Source organism: Amphiprion ocellaris, chromosome 21 (genome assembly GCF_022539595.1).
Source record: "Amphiprion ocellaris isolate individual 3 ecotype Okinawa chromosome 21, ASM2253959v1, whole genome shotgun sequence".
NCBI lineage: Eukaryota > Metazoa > Chordata > Actinopteri > Pomacentridae > Amphiprion > Amphiprion ocellaris.
The window spans coordinates 28,721,767-28,739,779 of record NC_072786.1 but is presented as its reverse complement, the minus strand read 5'-3'; the positions used below and the strand labels follow the sequence as shown (position 1 = coordinate 28,739,779).

General features: G+C 36.5%; 1 long non-coding RNA gene across 1 annotated transcript in view; it reads right to left on the bottom strand.

Annotated features, from left to right (window-relative positions):
• Positions 1-8,986: 8,986 nt before the first annotated feature.
• Positions 8,987-18,013, bottom strand: part of LOC111563448 (uncharacterized) — a 48,344-nt gene continuing 39,317 nt past the window's right edge. Inside the window, exons 4-5 of the long non-coding RNA XR_008600164.1 lie at positions 9,780-9,953; positions 8,987-9,373 (exon numbers count right to left, since the gene is read on the bottom strand). This is a non-coding gene — a long non-coding RNA (uncharacterized LOC111563448). The remainder of the gene's footprint in view (positions 9,374-9,779; positions 9,954-18,013) is intronic.

Genomic DNA, 18,013 nt, shown 5'->3' with positions numbered 1-18,013 from the left:
TCCCATGAATAGATATCATTAAATATTTGGAGAAATGCAAGGGGTGGACTCACTTTTGTGAGATACTGTATGTATATATATATATATATATATATATATATATATATATATATATATATATATATATATATATATATATATATATATATATATATATATAAACTAGTTTTAAATTTAAGGGGTATTTACAGTAACATGTTAAGTATTTTTATTTTATATTAAACAATTTTATGTATTTATTTGTAATATTTATTGATATTTGCAGGTATTTAAAAAAATCAGAAAAATAATGGTGAAAAATTTTATTCTTAATACAAATATTTTTCTCAAAAAATAGATTCCTGTAAATAATGGTGATTTGTACTGCTTGAAAACTAGTATTAAATAACAGACGTATTTACAGTAGGATGTTGTAAATATTTATATTAGACATTTTTATGTTTTTATTTTAAATCTATTGATATTTTCATGTATTTAACAAAGAAAATAAATAGGAAAAATTCTGTAAAAATGTGTTTTTTGTGTATTGTAACCTATGTATTGCTGCAAACACACACACACGTATTTATATAGACACATAAAAATCAATATCGGTTCAATAGATCATAAAGAATTGTACGTTTGCCTTATTGAAGACGGACCTCAGCATCTCGTTAATAAAAGGCTCATCTCTGCTCCGTCTATTTAGTAAAAACCTGCTCTTGTCCTGCTATACAGCACTTATGAAGGCAAGACAACAATAAATATTGCTGCAAAAATCCCAGTCTGTCGGTGGCTGCAGGACTGTTTTCCCCCCGAGCGGCCTCCACATTGATCCGGCAAAATAAATCAGTCGGGGGGAATCCGTTGACGAAAACACACCTGATGGGAAATCTCTCTCTCTGCTGGTCTCAGGTGCTGTGGCCATTTGTGCTAAAAGGTCAGAGGTCAGGCGGCGCAACAGCCAATTAAAGCCCAGCACATTTGACGCGAGGAGGAACCAATCTAAAAACCCCATCTGTGGACCTTTTGCCTCTGGGGCCCGGCTGCCAATAATAACTCGGAGTGTCTGAATGCAGTGTGAGGCTCACCTGCACCTGTCTCCCTCCCAGGATACTTTTAGATAGAAATAGAAATATCTCCTTCTGCACTAGCCTGCCACCACAAAAATGTTTATGTGCATGTCTGTATCTTTTATTGCTTCGCTGCCGGTGCAGGGGTCACTGCGAGCCGGCACACTCCATTTCCCAGGCTGCCGCGGGGCCGGCCGAGGGCAGCAGCGACACCTTGTTCTGTGGCTTGATGAAACATGTCCGCCTCGCTACGTGGGAGGAGGTGGAGGGTCAGCGAGGGATGTGTGTGTGCACGAGTGTATTACGATGTTTCTAGTTCACGATGCACGCCGACAAGTCAAAGGATCGTCCATCATCCTGCTGCATAGTGGCACGACCGTATTTATAGCGGGTGTCACGAAGAAAACGGGAGGAAAACCTACATTAAAAGCAGGAATTCCTTCTTAAATAAACCTCACTAAGGTTTACTTAAAGTCAAATGTGGAAACTGATGTCAAAAGTACGATTTTACCAAAGAACAACAGAGTTATTTCTCATCATCCGACTAAACCCTGCTGTTCAGCCACGCACTGCAAAAAATCTGTAAAAAATATAAAAAATCTGATAGAAAATGTTAAAATATTGTTATGTTTCATAACTGTATTAATGATTAAAAAAATGGCAAATATTTGTAACAGAAATCTTTTTTTGCTGATTTAAATACAGTGAAGTTGTACCATTTTACAGCCACACATCGTAAAAGAATAATGTGAAAACACAGATTTTTGATGTGGGCAGAATTTTGATACAGCATATGAATTAATACTTTTTTGTTGTCTAGGATATTATGTGTTATTTCACAAAAGGAGGAAATGTGTAAAACGACAACAACAATAATAATAGTATTCTACTACTACTAAAAATAGTAATAATAACAGATATAGTACAAAACCATTTTTCAGCCTATTTAAAATAATAGTTTTTGTTGATTTAAATGCAGTAAAGCTGCAGCATTTTATGGCCACACATTGTAGAACAACATGAAAATACCGATTTTTGCTGTGGACATTATTATATTTTTCTGCAACATATTAACTAATACTTTAAAAAATCATTCACAAAAATGAGGAAAATATGTAAAACAACTGTTAAAATACTACTACTACTGATAATAATAAAACCATTTTTCATTCCTTCGTTTTTAATATTTGGAAAATAATGTTTATTAGATTTATTTATTTAGAAATTTAAGTATAATAAAAATTAGCAATTTTAAAGTGACAGTCTTGAAGAACTGATGAGTATTTGCTAAAAGACTTAACATGGACATTATTTAACACATCTTAAGACTTTTTTTCCTGTGATTTTATTAGATATTATCTGAAATCTAAAGAAATGGGGAAAATGGGGTAAAATAAGAGTTAAAAAAACATGTTACATTTAAAACTCTAAAAAAGTGTAAATCTGTATTGAATCATAAACTAATTATCATTTATATTTCTATTTTTTTAATTAAAAGCATTTTTTAAGGTAAATATGTCAATAAGTCTCAATTTCTGCTGATCCAGACTAAAAATGCAAACCCCAGACTTCAAACTAAACCAGGGTTAACCGACTATTTAAAAAAAAAAAAAAACTCTTTCATGTCAAAATTAAAATAGATTTCTTCAAGTGTGTGAATATTTATGCAGTCACAATCATATATATTTCCTTAACTGACATCACATTGCAGAAATCTGCTTTCACTTTGGCATGAAAGAGTCTTTTGGGGGGTAAATTCTCATCAAAAAAGCCAAGTTTTAAACCAAAAATGATTCAATACTTCACATACTATAGACACTGTAAAGTCAAAACAGTTGGAATTATACTGCTGTTTTTCTCCCTGCAGCTTTATCAAAAATCATTTTCCAAAATGAAGAATAAGGTAAACATTCGACATGTAGTTGCTCTCAGTTTAGTCATTTTTTTCAGTGATCTAACGGGAAAAAAAGAGAAAAGCAAACATCATCCGGACCTGACAAAAATAAGCCTTCAGCAAGCTCGTAGTGGAGTAGGAGGTTGTAGACTGGAGCTAAAAACAAACTCCTAAATTAGCTAACGGCGTTAATAAGAGCCAGGGATGTCATCATCTCTGGATGTGCGCTTTATGGAGTATGACTTCTTGCTTCGGAGCAGTGGGCGGGAGAGAAAAACAGCCTGCCAAGATATTGTTTCATAACATTCAGCACTACTCTTGACAACCGTGAGCTGGTTTTTACCGGCCAGTGAAAATCGCTCTTTCCCTGCATCGCCGTCCCACACAAGCTCACCTCTGTGGAACCCGCTGCAGGGCCGAGCAAAGGCAGGAGGAGGAAGTATGGAAGGAAACGGCTCTGCAGAACAAATCTGAAAAACCTCCGAGTGTTGTGTCATCGCTGCCAGCAGACCGCTTCGGTCATCCAAATGTGTTAGCAATAAAGTTTGAAGAGAAAACACACACACACACACACACACACACACACACACACACACACACACACACACACACACACACACACACACACACACACACACACACACACACACACACACACACACACACACACACACACACACACACACACACACACACACACACAGAAACGTCCACGCTGACATTCTAATTGAAAGAACACCATCATCTGTTTCTCATTGTTGAGGAATCTTCTGAGCCCATTCCAAAGCTCCACCACTCCTCCTCCTCCTCCTCCTCCTCCTCCTCCTCCTCCTCCTCCATTTCCTACAGTTCAAACTGTGAACGCATGAGGGGTTGAATAAACTCACAGCATCGACAGAAAGACTAATAATCAGTTTTCTGCAGTTGTTATCGAGCGGCGTTGACGACAACCTTCTGGAACAGTAGAAAAGATCACAATTATCTGCTGTTAAAGCAGTACAGACTGATTAAAATGCCTAAATTATTATGTTAACTGTCTATAAAATGTCACAAAATGGCGAAAAATGTCAAAAACCCAAAGCAAATGTCAATTTACTGTCATAGAGAGGGAAGAAGCCACAAAATTATTCACATTTAAGAAGCCCTAACCTGAGAATTTTGACTTTTCTTTCATCAAAATTACTCAAACTGATTATTTGATGATAATTACTGCTCTAAAATATACTGAATTAGGGATGTCTGGAGCCTGATTCTTGGTATTGGAAAGAAATTCATTTGAAACGTTTCCTTACGACGACTTTAGAAGGTGGTCATTAAAGCAAACATAATACTCTGTCATGGTGCCCCTTAGATCGAATGGGGGGAAATTCCTCCCCTATATAAGATTTAATAACGTGTTAAGAGCATGTTTTTAATAAACTGTACTTGACTGAATACAGTACACTTAATGAACTCTCAATAGCACTTCATAACATAGATATACATGAGAAAATAACAATAAAACCTCAAGTGTAGCATTGATTAAGATGTGTTTCACATCTTGCTGTGTTGCTTCTTGTAAATGTGTCATAACAATGAGAATTCCATTCATTATTATAAGAAAAATTGTTGAAATAACAGCTCAGTTTGTCGACAATGAACGACCCTATCGCTGATCTACAATATAGTTAATGACTGCTCAGTGACGCTATATAACAGTTAGAAAATGTCATTCAAAATTAATTACAGCAATATTTATGGGGATATTTTTTTCACATTTAGCTAAGATGCATTATTATATACTGCATAAATATGACATTATGATTATTTTAATGACAGAAAAAAGAGATTCTTTCACTGTTTAAAATAACAGCTTGCTTTTGTGGTTGTAGATCAGAAAATTAAATCTTTACGATTAAGAAAAAGCATGAGAGGAATATTGTTTCCTCCATATATCATACAAAAAAGCATGAATGAACATAATTCACTAATATGTTTATGCTATATGTTTTCAGTTTTGCACATATCAAACATTAATCAAACACAAAATCAGGTCATTTGGTTGAAATATTTTCATCCAACTATATTCTCATTGGTTAGACAATTGCTTGTGTTACTATCAGGAAGAGAAAAGCTCGGCATCTACAATATTACAGGATGAATTTGATATTTTTGATGGTAGAAAGAACAGATTTCATGTGAAAAAAGCTTTGATATGGCCCAAACTAATAGAAACTCCCACTTATTTTATGTTTACTGAAGATTTACTTGGTGTAAAATTCGTAACTGTGGATGCATTTTTGTTCAAGCCGACGGCCAAAAAGTAGAATATAAACTATGTAAACTCAACAGCCAGCATGCATATCATGCAGAAATAGCAATATAACTTGTCTGACTTAATATAGTTCTGTATTATTTTCAGAAATTATAGAAATATCAGCAGGTGCATGGAGATCATTACCAAACAAGCTGGCGAAAATGATTTCATATAGCTTTTCATATTGATGAAAAAATGTTGTGAAAATTAGTCTAAAATCATTAAAAATTTGTCCAAATTGATTGAAAAATAATTGAAAATGGGTGGAAATTTGTCAAAATGACTCAGAATGGCCTAACATGTCTTAAAATCTATCCAAAATAACATGAAAGTTGGCCAAAATTCATCGATGTCTGTCCAAAACGACTCTGACTTGAGATTTATCAAAAATGATCAAAACGTCTCCAAATTGTTGAGAAAATTTGTGTAAAACCATTCAATATTGGTCTAAAATGATTTAAAACAAATTGAAAATGGGTGAAAACCTGTCAAAATAACTCAAAACTTGCTCAAAATGTTATTAAAATTTGTCTGAAACAACTCAAAACAAATTGAAAATGGACCCAAACCTGGACCCAAAATTACTAGAAATTGGTTGAAAATAACTCAATACATATAGAAAATGAACTAATATTCATCAAAAATGACTAAAAAATTTTCACAATTTGTCAAAACTAGTCCAAATTGACATGAAATTTGTCCAAAATGTCTGAAAATGGGTATAAAATGACTGAGAAAATTACTGAAAACAAATTGAAAAGGCCTCAAAACCTGTCAAAAATTACTGAAAATGGGTTGAAAATAACTCAAAATTATTGCAATGGTCTCAAAATTTGTCCAAAATGACTAAGAATTGCCCGATACATCTTAAAACCCAATAAAATACCTTGAAAGTTGACCAAAATCTCTCAACATCTATTCAAAATCGGCAGGTGCATGCATATCAGTATAAAACAACCCAGCTTAAATGATTTAATATGCTGGAAACAGTAGCTTTTTATGTTGATTTATAATTCATTTAGGCTATAAAAAGCAAAGAAAGTAGAGCACAATGAGTGTATTGTGACCTATTTAGTTCACCAGGAGATAAATTCCAGATTTGTTTTTCAGCTAAGGTTTACAGTTTATTTGTACGATGCACCATATTGAAACTGTACTCATATATTGGGTTTATTGGTGCTAAATAGGTGCAGAAGTGACCACACTGCGTCACAGTCGTGTCATGTGAGCCACACTGATAAAAATGTGGGAGAAGAAATGCTAATTTCTGCTCCGTGTGTCAGTGGTCTGACTGTGCCGGAGCGTCATGTGACTTCCAGAGCTCCAGGCTGGTGTTCGTCAGGGGGAGGAGATGGAGGGAGTCCAGAGCTGTCAGAAAGCTCCAGGTCAGAGCTCCACAGAGGGGGAGAAAAAAAACACCAAGTCAGCGCTCACGAGGGCTGCATAATTGCATCACCAAACCTTCGATACTCCCTCCGATGACAGATTGCATAAGCAGCATTTTTTATCCCTCAACACTGTGACTTCTTGACAACGAGGTGACATATTAACGCCTCAGTGAGACTCTGTTGTGTTCCTGTCCGGCTCTGTTGTTTTATTTATTCGGTGCGGTCTGTCAGATTTTCCTGGATGCCTGCACGGCCAGATCATCTGGAGGAAGTTTTCCTTGAGCCTCTACATGTGTCTGCCGAGCATTCGATCTTTTCAACAAAGCTCCCCCCCCTCCAGCGTCGACTAGCTCTGACGTCACATGAAAGCAGTGAAGGGAGACCCCTGGATATGTTGGAGAAGCTCTGAGCTGCAGCGATCCATCCGAACCTTTTGAAGTTTTTATACTGCACACATTTAGAGGATCTATCAGAAGCTTCTGAACTCCCTCGATAGCATTTTACAACAGAGTACACAGTAAAGACAAGTGTATTTGAGCTGCGGGTGAAGTAAAATAATGCTTTGAATGTTTACGTTTCTGCTTTGAGGATGGCAGTTTACTTTTGTGAATTCTATCAACTTGAAATTTTTACTTTTTCAGCAAAAGTGTGAATATTATTCCTTTAGCACTGTGCCTCTGATATCACGTCATCCATGTTTTTTAGTTGTTTTCTGCTGCAACTCAACTGCCATTTTCTTCAGATTGTACCATAGAGTGAAGAAAAAGAAAGAGCATAAATCTGATGACAAAATCATAGTTTACACTTCATGTTTGGGCAGAACAGAATCCTTAGTTGGAAACAAAATTATTTCAAATTTGTCCAAAATGACAAAAACTTTTCCAACTTGACTCGAAACTTATCCAGAATATTTTGAAACTTTTCCAAAATAACTCAAACTTGTCTGTCAGAAATCACTCAAAACACATTGAAAATTGATCCAAACCTGTCCAAAATGACTTCCCTGATGTGTCTTAAAACCCATCCAAAATACCTTGAAAGATGGCCAAAATCCATCAATGTCTGTCCAAAATGACTCAAAACGACTTGCGATTTATCAAAAATGACTAAAACTTGTCCAAAATGTTGTGAAAATTTGTATAAAATAATTCAATATTTGTCCAAAATGATTTTAAATGAAATGAAAATGGGTGAAAATGTGTCAAAATGACTCAAAACTTGTCCAAAATGACTCAGAATAGCTGAATGTCTTAAACCCATCCAAAATACCTTGGAAAAATGGCTAAAATCCCCCAATGTCTGTCCAAAATGGCTCAAGACTTATCAAAAATGATTCGAATTTGTTGTGAAAATTTGTCCAAAATTTCCCAAAATAATTTTAAAATTGGTCCAAACCTGTTCAAAATTACTTAAAATAGGTTGAAAATAACTCAAAACTTATCATAAATGACCCAATACAGATTAAAAAATGAGTAAAAATTGATCAAAACATGTCCAGAATGTCATGAAATGTGAACAAAATGCCTGAAGTGGACTCACAATATGTCCAAAATTACTCCAAACCGATGCCTGTGTCCACATGCAAATTTTACCAAAATTCCTGAAAAAGGGTCTAAATGACTCAAAATGTGTCCAAAATTACTCCAAACAGAATGAAAATGCTTCAAAACATGTCAAAAATGACTGAAAACGGACTGAAAAATAACTCAAAATTATTGAAAATGCCTCAAAACCTGTCAAAAAGTGACAAAATTGATGGAAAATAACTTAAAATGTATAGGAAATTACTCAAAATTGATTGACAATGACTATAAACCTTTTCAAAATTACTTGAATTTGGTTGAAAATAATGTGTCAAACAATGCAGTATTGATTAAAAAAGTGACTAAAACACTGTCAAAATACATCAAAACTTGTCCAAAATGTCATGAAATTTGTCCATCACCAAAATTACTCAAAACAAATTGAAAACGGGTCCAAACTGGTCCAACAAGACTAGAAATTGGTTGAAAATAACTCAAAAAATAACCTAAACGACCCAGTATGATCAAAAATGACTAAAACCCTTTAGCATCAAAACTTGACCAAAGTACCTGAGGAGGGGTCTGAAATGCCTCAAAACCTACCCAAAATGACTGAAAATGGGTTGAAAATATCTCAAGGGTTTTCAAAAATGACACCAAACTTCTTCAAAATGACTTTGTTTCAGAAATTACTTCATATAAAATGACTTAAAACTTGTCCAAAGCAAATTGAAACTCTCTGAAATGTTGAGAAAACCAGGCGGAAATGACAGAAAGTTGATCAAAACTGTATACAAATCTGTCCAAAATGACTCAAAATGGATTGAAAATGACTCAGAATTTCTCAAAAATGATGTTGCATGAATATGAAGAGTAAAGTCAGACAGCGACACGAGGAGGGAAAAAGGGTTAAAAACTACAAAGCTGCTGCTTTGTGTTTGGGCCTCTGCTCCGGTAAGTAAGGTCATGAGACGAAGGTAAAGAGTACGTCTGTCTCCTTCGAAGACGGACTTCCTTCTATCCCTCACTCTGGTTTCTAAAGCCGCCGGTATCACATGATAAAAGTGCAGCTTTTAAGAGCTTTTAGAAGTGAACAGTCTCATCCTCCGTTGTTCTTTCTCAGCACTTTATGTCCTCTTCCTTCCCCACGCTCGCTTGAGCAATCACACGGCTGCTGTTCTTTATGCATGCACATGCTTTCACGGCCCATATTGGATTTGCTGATAAAAACAGAGGGGAGGGGAAAATGAAAAGAAGATTGCAAGCTAACAGTTTTGACGTGGATATTCAAATGCGCTCTCGTGAAGAGAAACGAGGGCTGCTCTGAGGTCAGCTCCAATACCGCAGGCCCAGATCAACATAAAAGGGGGAACCGGCTCCCCACGCCTGATCCGGAGTCAGTTCATCAAATATTAATGCTGCGTGTGGTATTCCTGGGAGCGTAGCCCGATCCGAATACAATTACAAGCAATAAACAGCAGTTCTGCTTTAATCACAAGAGCAACGTTTACATGATTAATGCAATAAACTCCAATCTCATATCACTGTTATGAGCTCAAGCTGAGAACATAGTGCCAACGTTGTGATTATGCACATGATTATGTTGATTTTTTTCCTTCATATTACCTCTTTTCATTTCGCCTTTATCACGGACTCCAGGATTTTCGGCGCGGCTGACATGGCGTGGATGTGCCGACGGAAGCTCGCTGAAAGGCGCTGAAACCCGGCCAGCATCGGAGATGAATCCAGGGTGCGTTTGAAGCCGTCCCAACTCCGCCTGCCTGTCGTCTTCAAACATTTCTGCACAAACATATCGAAATGTGACACTCATTTATCGTGTTCCCAATATGCACCCTATCCAAACCGCTGCGAGCTAAAATATCCCCCCAAAAAACGGATCAACAACTGGGTCAAGACTAAAGGGAAGCTATGATTTTAACTGAGCTTTGAGTCCAAAATGTGAAAATTTGTGCAAAATCCTTCAAAACATGTCCAAAACAATTTTAAATTAATTGAAAATGGGTGGAAACCTGTCACAATGACTCAAAACCTGTCAAAAAATGACTCAGAATTGCCCAATATGTCTTAAAACCCATCAAAAATACCTTGAAAGATGGCTAAAAACCATCAATGTCTTTCCAAAACAACTCAAATTGACACGTTAATCAAAAATGACCCAAATTTGTCCAAAATGCTGTTAAAATTTGTTTGAAATCACTCAAAACAAATTAAAAATTGATCCAAACCTGTCCAAAATGACTCAAAACTTGTCCAAAATGTTGTGAAAATTTGTGTAAAATAATTCAATATTTGTCCAAAATACCTCGAAAGATGGCCAAAATCCATCAATGTCTGTTCAAAATGACTCAGACTGACTCGAAATTTATCAAAAATTACTACAACTTGTTCAAAATGTTGTTAAAATCTGTTTGAGATCATTTAATACTTGTCCAAAATGATTTAAAACAAATTGAAAATGTGTGGAAACCTGTGAAAATGACCCAAAACTTTTCCAGAATGACTCAGAATTCCCTAGCATGTCTTAAAATCCACCCAAAATACCTTTAAAGTTGGCCAAAATCTCCTAACAGCTATCAAAAATGACCCAAACTGACTGGAGATTTATCAAAAATGACTCAAACTTGTCCAAAATGTTGCTAAAACTTGTCTAAAGTCATTCAATACTTGTCCAAAAAGATTTAAAAACAACTGAAAATCAAAAATGGAAACCTGTAAGTAAATGTAACTGCAGAAACCAAGAAAGAGGTGGCAGCAGCAGCACAATCCAAAGAGTTTGCAGAATGAAAAAAATAAACTCCTCTGATTAGGCAAACACAATCCTGATTAGGCAGAAATCAGAAAGCTGACGAGGGCAGCATCGGGGTGATTGGAAGGTGGCGCTTGGAGAAAGTGAGCAGCAGCTAAAGAGGCTCTTAACGCTGATGGCCGGCCCGACGGCTACTTGACGCACTGTGGCAGACTCCTGTAACAAGATGCAATAACCCACCCACCCACCCTCAACCTCCACACACTCACATCACACACTCCACTTCTGCTTTGACCATCCTGCAAAACCCTAAGACAAAAAACACCATTTGTGTTTGCCCTCTGGAATAACTACCGCTTCTGATCTGAGGCTCGTAACTTTGCAGAAACATTGCAGAAACATTGCAAACACTTGTTAAGAAATAAACCCATTATATGGTGCTGCACAAGTACGGTTAAGACGGTGAAGATTGCAATATACGATTTCAAATAAATTCTTTTAAAGATTAAGATTTGATAAGGTTTAGGCCTAAAATCAGAGTCAGAACCCTTTACATTGCCAAGTTCACACACAAGGAATTTGAATCTGACAACACTGACAAGTAAAAAAACAAAATAAGGATGCAAAGCAAGTGCTGCAAGTCAAATAAGAAGAAAGAATAGGAAATTCAAGGTAATATATAGGTAATGGAAGCCATTTTCATCAAAAATGACTAAAAATCTGAGTTGAAACTTATCCAAAATGTTGTGACATTTCAATAATTTCAGCATTTTCTCCACTGGCCTTGTCTCATTTGAAATAAACAAAAGGGTTTACATGATATTGACATATTTGCATTTTGTTTTTAATTTACACTTTATGTAAAATGGGTTGTAGTAAATATGGAGAAACACATCTCTTGTAGTGATGAAGTGAAGCGCCAAGAATAAATACATATACAACTTTAAAACTAAATTGTTCTCTTCACGTCTCAAACCATTTGACAGGACTGGAGGAATCAAAGTACTTACTAGCTACTTGTCAAAATGCCTGAAGAGGCATGTAAAATAACTCAAAATTACTCACAACACATTGAAAAAGCCCCAAAATGTTTAAAAAATGAGAGAAAAATTGATTGAAACAACTCAAAACATATCAAATATTAATCAGTTCGCCCAAAATGACTAAAAATGAGTCTCAAAGGTTTCCAAGAGTGACTCAAAATTCCTTCAGAATTACTTCAAAGTATTGAAAATGACTCAAAACTTGTCCAAAGTTACTTGAAACTTGTCTGAAATGTTGAGAAACCTGTCGTGAATGATTCAATGTTGATCAAAAATTAATACAAATCTGTTTGAATTAATCAAAATTTGGCCAAAAATACTCAACATATTGAAAAGAAATCAATCATTTAAAAAAACGACTGAAAATTGGTCAAAAATAACTAAAAATGTTTTGAAAATTACTGTTTGTCTAAAATTACTAAACATTAGTCTCAAAGGTTTTCAAATGTGACTCAAAAGTTCTTCACAATTACTTCAAAGTATTGAAAATGACTCAAAACTTGTCCAGTTACTTGAAGCTTGTCTGAAATGTTGAGAAACTGTCCTAAATTTTCAAATTACCTTAAGTTCATCCATTAAAAAAAGAAAAAATATTAACAATCTGCAGGAATGTGCAAATTATTTACATGAAACTGTGCCAAACTGCATTGTATGTAATGATAAACAACCTTAACCGAACCCCACAAAAGTCAAATAGGTACCGAAACTATTAAATAAATCGATGAACAGGTAATCAAAGCCAAAGACATGTTTACTATGTGCAGGAATGAGCAAATTTTCTTGCATGAGAACGTGCAAAATGGCACCCAAAATTACATACTTTTGGTCCATGATCAGGTAAATTCTCCATCAGCTCTAGAATGTAATAGGAACAACACCTTTACGTTGTGGCGTCTGCATGTTGGCATACTCAAGACTTAAGTGTCAGCTACCTTTGGTCAACCCTAAAACACCGTCACTGTGAACTTTTGCACTGCAGAAACAAACCTATGCACTCTCAAGGTTACTGCAAATTTTGTTGATGTCAGAAAAGTGGTACAAAAAATGGACACATCAGCGTAACCTACTTAGTGTTCCCCGAGGATAGCTGATTCTTAAGTCTCGAGTAACTTGCAGACGCCACAACGTAAAGGTGTTGTTCCTACTACGTCCTAGTCTTTATGGAGACTACATCCTTAAAAATTACCACCACAGTTTTTGTCATTCTGCTGACCTTAATTCCCATCTGGATGCTGCCTCAAACATCCATGTGCTAAAATGCTTTTTGCAGACACATCGGTATTAATTTCAGAAGACGTGCATGATAAATACTCGAGTGGAACGTGGAACAATTGTGTTTTTTCTGAAAAGTCAGCTAAAATCACTTCGGTGGGAGGTTGTGGGATGGATGGGAATGAATGGTTGGTTTTGACAGCACTGACCGTCCTCGTTATCTTCAGCTGAAATAAATGTGGCTCTGAGGAACCGTGGATGTTCAGAGTTTCCACTATTTTGAGCGCTTCAGGGACTTTTTTTGTCCATGTTGGCTCAAATTTCAAGCTTTGGCAGCTCATGTCTGATCCAGGAAGCAGCTGATGACAGAACAATCCCTTCTCAAGATCACCTTTCTTGCTTTTTCAAGCACAGCACATCATTATTTGGAAACGCAATAATAATATATTTCGTCATTTAGGTATGAGGTCTTGTTGACTTTTAAACACTGGATGCAGCTGTGGTGACATATAAAGGAGGTTATTAGACAGATTTATGCCTTTCTGTTATAACTGTTATGATTTTCGGAAGGGAAGTAGCGATAGGAGGCTTGCTGTCCTGTCACATTTATCCTCCCTTGGAAATCAAAACCCTGTTCCATGTGATTTGCCAAAAAACATCCACGTTGAAATTAATCCAACCCCTCCATGAAATCCATCCCAAATCTGAATTTATCTCTTATTTCTCCCACCTTTCCCCTTACTGTTCTTGTGTAACCGTCGGTCTCTGAGAAAGAAAGAAGAAAATGTTTTGAATGATGGTTGTCAGAAAGCATTTGTTAGCTTCGGTTCACACCTGTAGTTTGTTACCCTTTGTCTAAGCCAAAAGGAAAAAGAGGATCCGTTGTTGGCTTTGCTTTCATTTAGGGGCTCACGCTGGCTTCTCACAAAAGAACCCAACCTTGAAAATATGAAGTCACATGGACTGACAGGTATCTCATTTACTGGACACTTTTCTTCACTCATCATCCGACATCTTTGAAGAATCAGGGAACCGTGGGGGAATATCAAAACAAACTTTATTCTGGCTGAATGACGGGAAGTCATGCAAAACTCAGCTGAACTCGAGGGCTTCAATTTTTTTTCCCCTTTCTGGTGGTCATGCAAAACTCACAGTTCATGTCAGCTGAACTGGAATTGTTTTTTTTTTTAGAACAATGGACAGACACGTACCGAACCCAACCATGATGCCTCATCTACATCTACTTATGTACCTTTGTTGCCTCTATTAGGAGTTAAAGTGGTGTAATTTGACCAAATATTTGTGTTCCAATTTGCCGTTGTTTGGCGGAGTGAATTGTTCTCACAGCTGACTGAAGATGGGGAATAGAAATGTTTTTTAGTTACTTTAAAACATAGAATCGTGCCAAAATGGCATTAGGGTTGATGGTGAGGGGAATTATTCAAATAGGCTGTTAGTTTGCCACCAGGTTCTAAGTGTTGTGTTAATTGTTTAGCCAGTGGATGGGCTTTAATTGTTTGTGGTTTGGGTAAAGCTTTCCAAGGGTGCTCTAAAACCAGTCAAGTGGAAGGTACTATTTTGTCCAGTGATGTATGTTGGGAAAGCTCCGGGTTGAGGACACCAGCATGTTCAAGCTTCAGCTTCTCAACCTCTAAGTGGCTTTTAAATTTCCTGTAGTTATTACTGTGTTAATGGCTGTAATTTTTGGGAAAATACTTATTCATCCAAGTTTATCCCTTATATTGTTTTTTAAGATTGAATCACAGTCAATAGAGTTTGGCTTTTGGCAGGAAGTTAGAAAAGTTGGTTAGCAGTTAAATTAAAAAAATATATATAAAACAAGTGATTGCAAAAGGATTCACCCCTCAGTGTCAGTATTTAGAGGATGTACCTTTGGCCACAATTGCAGCATTTAGCCTTGCACATCAGAATAGTGAAATTTCACCCCATGATAATTGTATTTTGATACATATCATACATTGATAAAAACATGTAATCGTCTGTAATTACACCTGAAAATTGATACACAATTACAAAGCCAGTAATTGTTCTTCTGCAAACTGTCAATAATTGCATCTAATTTTAGGAATATGTTTACAGTTTTAAACTTCTGTTGGATCAACTGACAGAAACCCGTTTTCACTTGGAAATGAACGAGTCTTGTTTGGGTAATTTCTTGTCAAAAAAGTGCAAATTAAACTGACCATGACTCAATATTGAAATGCAATAAAAGCTGAAAATGTCCAATGCTTTTCACAACAGTACATTATTGGAAAGTCCAGTTACAATATTAAACAACAAGCCTCGTACTCCGCTGTAGAGTTCTGACATCGATTATACAGTAGTTAACTGTCCAAACAGAAAATGATAGCGACCACAGCTGCTAGTATTTCACTGTAATTGTGCAGGAAAATTTGTGACAGTCTAGCTTGGCCGGCTGTCCATGGAAATAAGGAAAACACAATATTATAGAACTAGGAAGCATTGCAAGGTACATCTCTATTAGCAGTTTCAACAGACAGTGTTTTAGCTTGGATGGATCTGAGAGCAAACTGAGCGAGATTCAGTGAGAATAAAAGATTTGATGTGAGTGGAAGGATGATAGTCTGTTTTTTTTCAAAGATCTATTGTGAGGCTGTGATGCATGCAGTAGATGTGTGCTGCGATTCTTTTTTTTTTTTTTTTTTAAATTGTGTGATTTTTTTAAAGTCTTCCTGCGTGTCCCCAGGCTAAGATACCTGAGCAGCTCTCTCTTCCTCCCCGCTGCCTGCCGCTTCATCCTTTCATCCTCTCCTGTCCGTTTTCATCTTCTGTTGGAAAGGGAAACTGTTCCATCTAAACTGCCAAACATTCACTTTGAAACACATCCACCCCCTCCACCGAATCCATCCCAAATCAGCATATATCTTTATCTCTCTGCTTCCCTTCACCTTTTTTCCTTGCTGTCCTTGATCATCTTTGTTTCTCTGGTGGATTTTTTAATTAATTATTTCTATTTTTTCTTGGAAATGTGTGATGCGGCCCCTCATTCTGAGTTTTGGCTCGCTGCCCGGTCATAAATCTCTCCCCTCTGAGTTCGGTCCAGACCTGGATCTCGCCGTGCAAACTCTTCCTGCCCGTGACGGAAGAAAACCATAAAACTCCTCCTCGCTTATAAAAGAGCCCACTGCTGGAAGTCACATCTCAGCCCTCTGCGCTTTATGTGGCCAAATTCTCAATCTTTTGCGCTGTATATCAGCCTTTTCTGAAGCCGCAGGGCAACTGGCTGTCACCATGACATGGCATAATTAAGTGCAATGAAAGAAGCTGGATAGCAGGTGTAGCATGGCACTGTGAGGATGTCAAATATTGGGCACGTTCCCAGCCGAGCCTTAAGGGGAGATGGAAAAACACATGACAATGACTTGGCTGAGCTTGAGCAACCCTTTGTATGACATTGTTAAGCACTCATTTCAGACTGTGGAAGAAAAATCCCCAAACTCAGCCTCTTTTTTTCCTGTTTACTGCACAGTTTGTTGCATGGAATGGGCACCTCTTATGTACTACAAGACTGTGTCCAATGAAAATCCAGTTTTTAACATTATAAATGTATCCACATAGTGTTTTTTTTTTTTTAAATGCTAGGAGACATAAGACAAACCAGCTGTCAACAATAATGTCCTTGAAGTAGTCAATTTAAAGACCCCCTCTGGTGAACATCTAATTTATAACCTTGTTAACATGTCCATATGGTGTTCTTAGATGCCGTCTCTCATAGAAAACCAAAGTCTTGCTTGTTCCTTTGTTTCTTTAAATTTTTTAGCTGTTGGCAAACAACTGGTAGCTTCTTTTGCTCTGTTTATTAAAGTTATGTAGCCTATAGTGCCACCTTCGGATGACACTATGCAGCTGAGTTTAAACACTCAAAACAGAAACAAGTCTAATGCACCTTTTTGTTTCAGATTTGTTTTCAGATTGCTTGATAGTAGTATGAAGTGGGTCTATAATAAGGTCAGTAAAGTCATGGTATAAATGACAATCCCAGCAAGACAGTTTGTGTGGTGAAAAATTCACCTCAGCTTTGAAGAACTCACATTGGGGAATTTCTCCACCACCTTTGCCCTCAAGAACAAGCTACTCATGAATGCTACGATTATACTCCATAGTGGACGCAGTTTCATACATGTGTAGTAAATTGGTGTCTAAGTAATCTTCACACGTGCACAAATTTCTGCAACATTTCTCAAAATTTGCTTCAAAATGATATGAAAACAGGTCTGCTGAGACTTAAGTCCCAACCAAAGTCAGGTACTATTCCTCGAACGAGACAGTTTGTTTGACTAAAAACAAAAGAACTGAGATGTTGAAGATCTCACATCTGTCAAATTTTACCCTTTCTTTAGATGCAAACAGCATCAAACTACTCACATTATCCTACATTTTACACCATTAAATTTGAAGCTGCAGATGAATATCCCTTAAGGGGTCCATGGAAACAAATCTAATTTGCATATTCTTTTTTAAAATTTCTGCAACATTTCGAGAAGTTGGATTCAAAATCACATGCTAACAGGTCTACTGAGAGTTTAATCTGAACCAAAGCCATGATACAATCAACATCCCTTGAACCAGACAGTTTGTTTGACTAAACAAAAAAGAATTGAGATGTTGAAGATCTCAAATCTGTCAAATTCTACACTTTCTTTAGATTCCCACAACAACAAACTACTCACATTATACTGCATTCTAGTCTACTTGGAGGATCTGGTTTCATATATACCAGGAACACTGGTGTCTACATATTTCATGCATGTGCACCATTAAATTTGAGGCTGCAGATGAATATCCCTTAAGGAGTC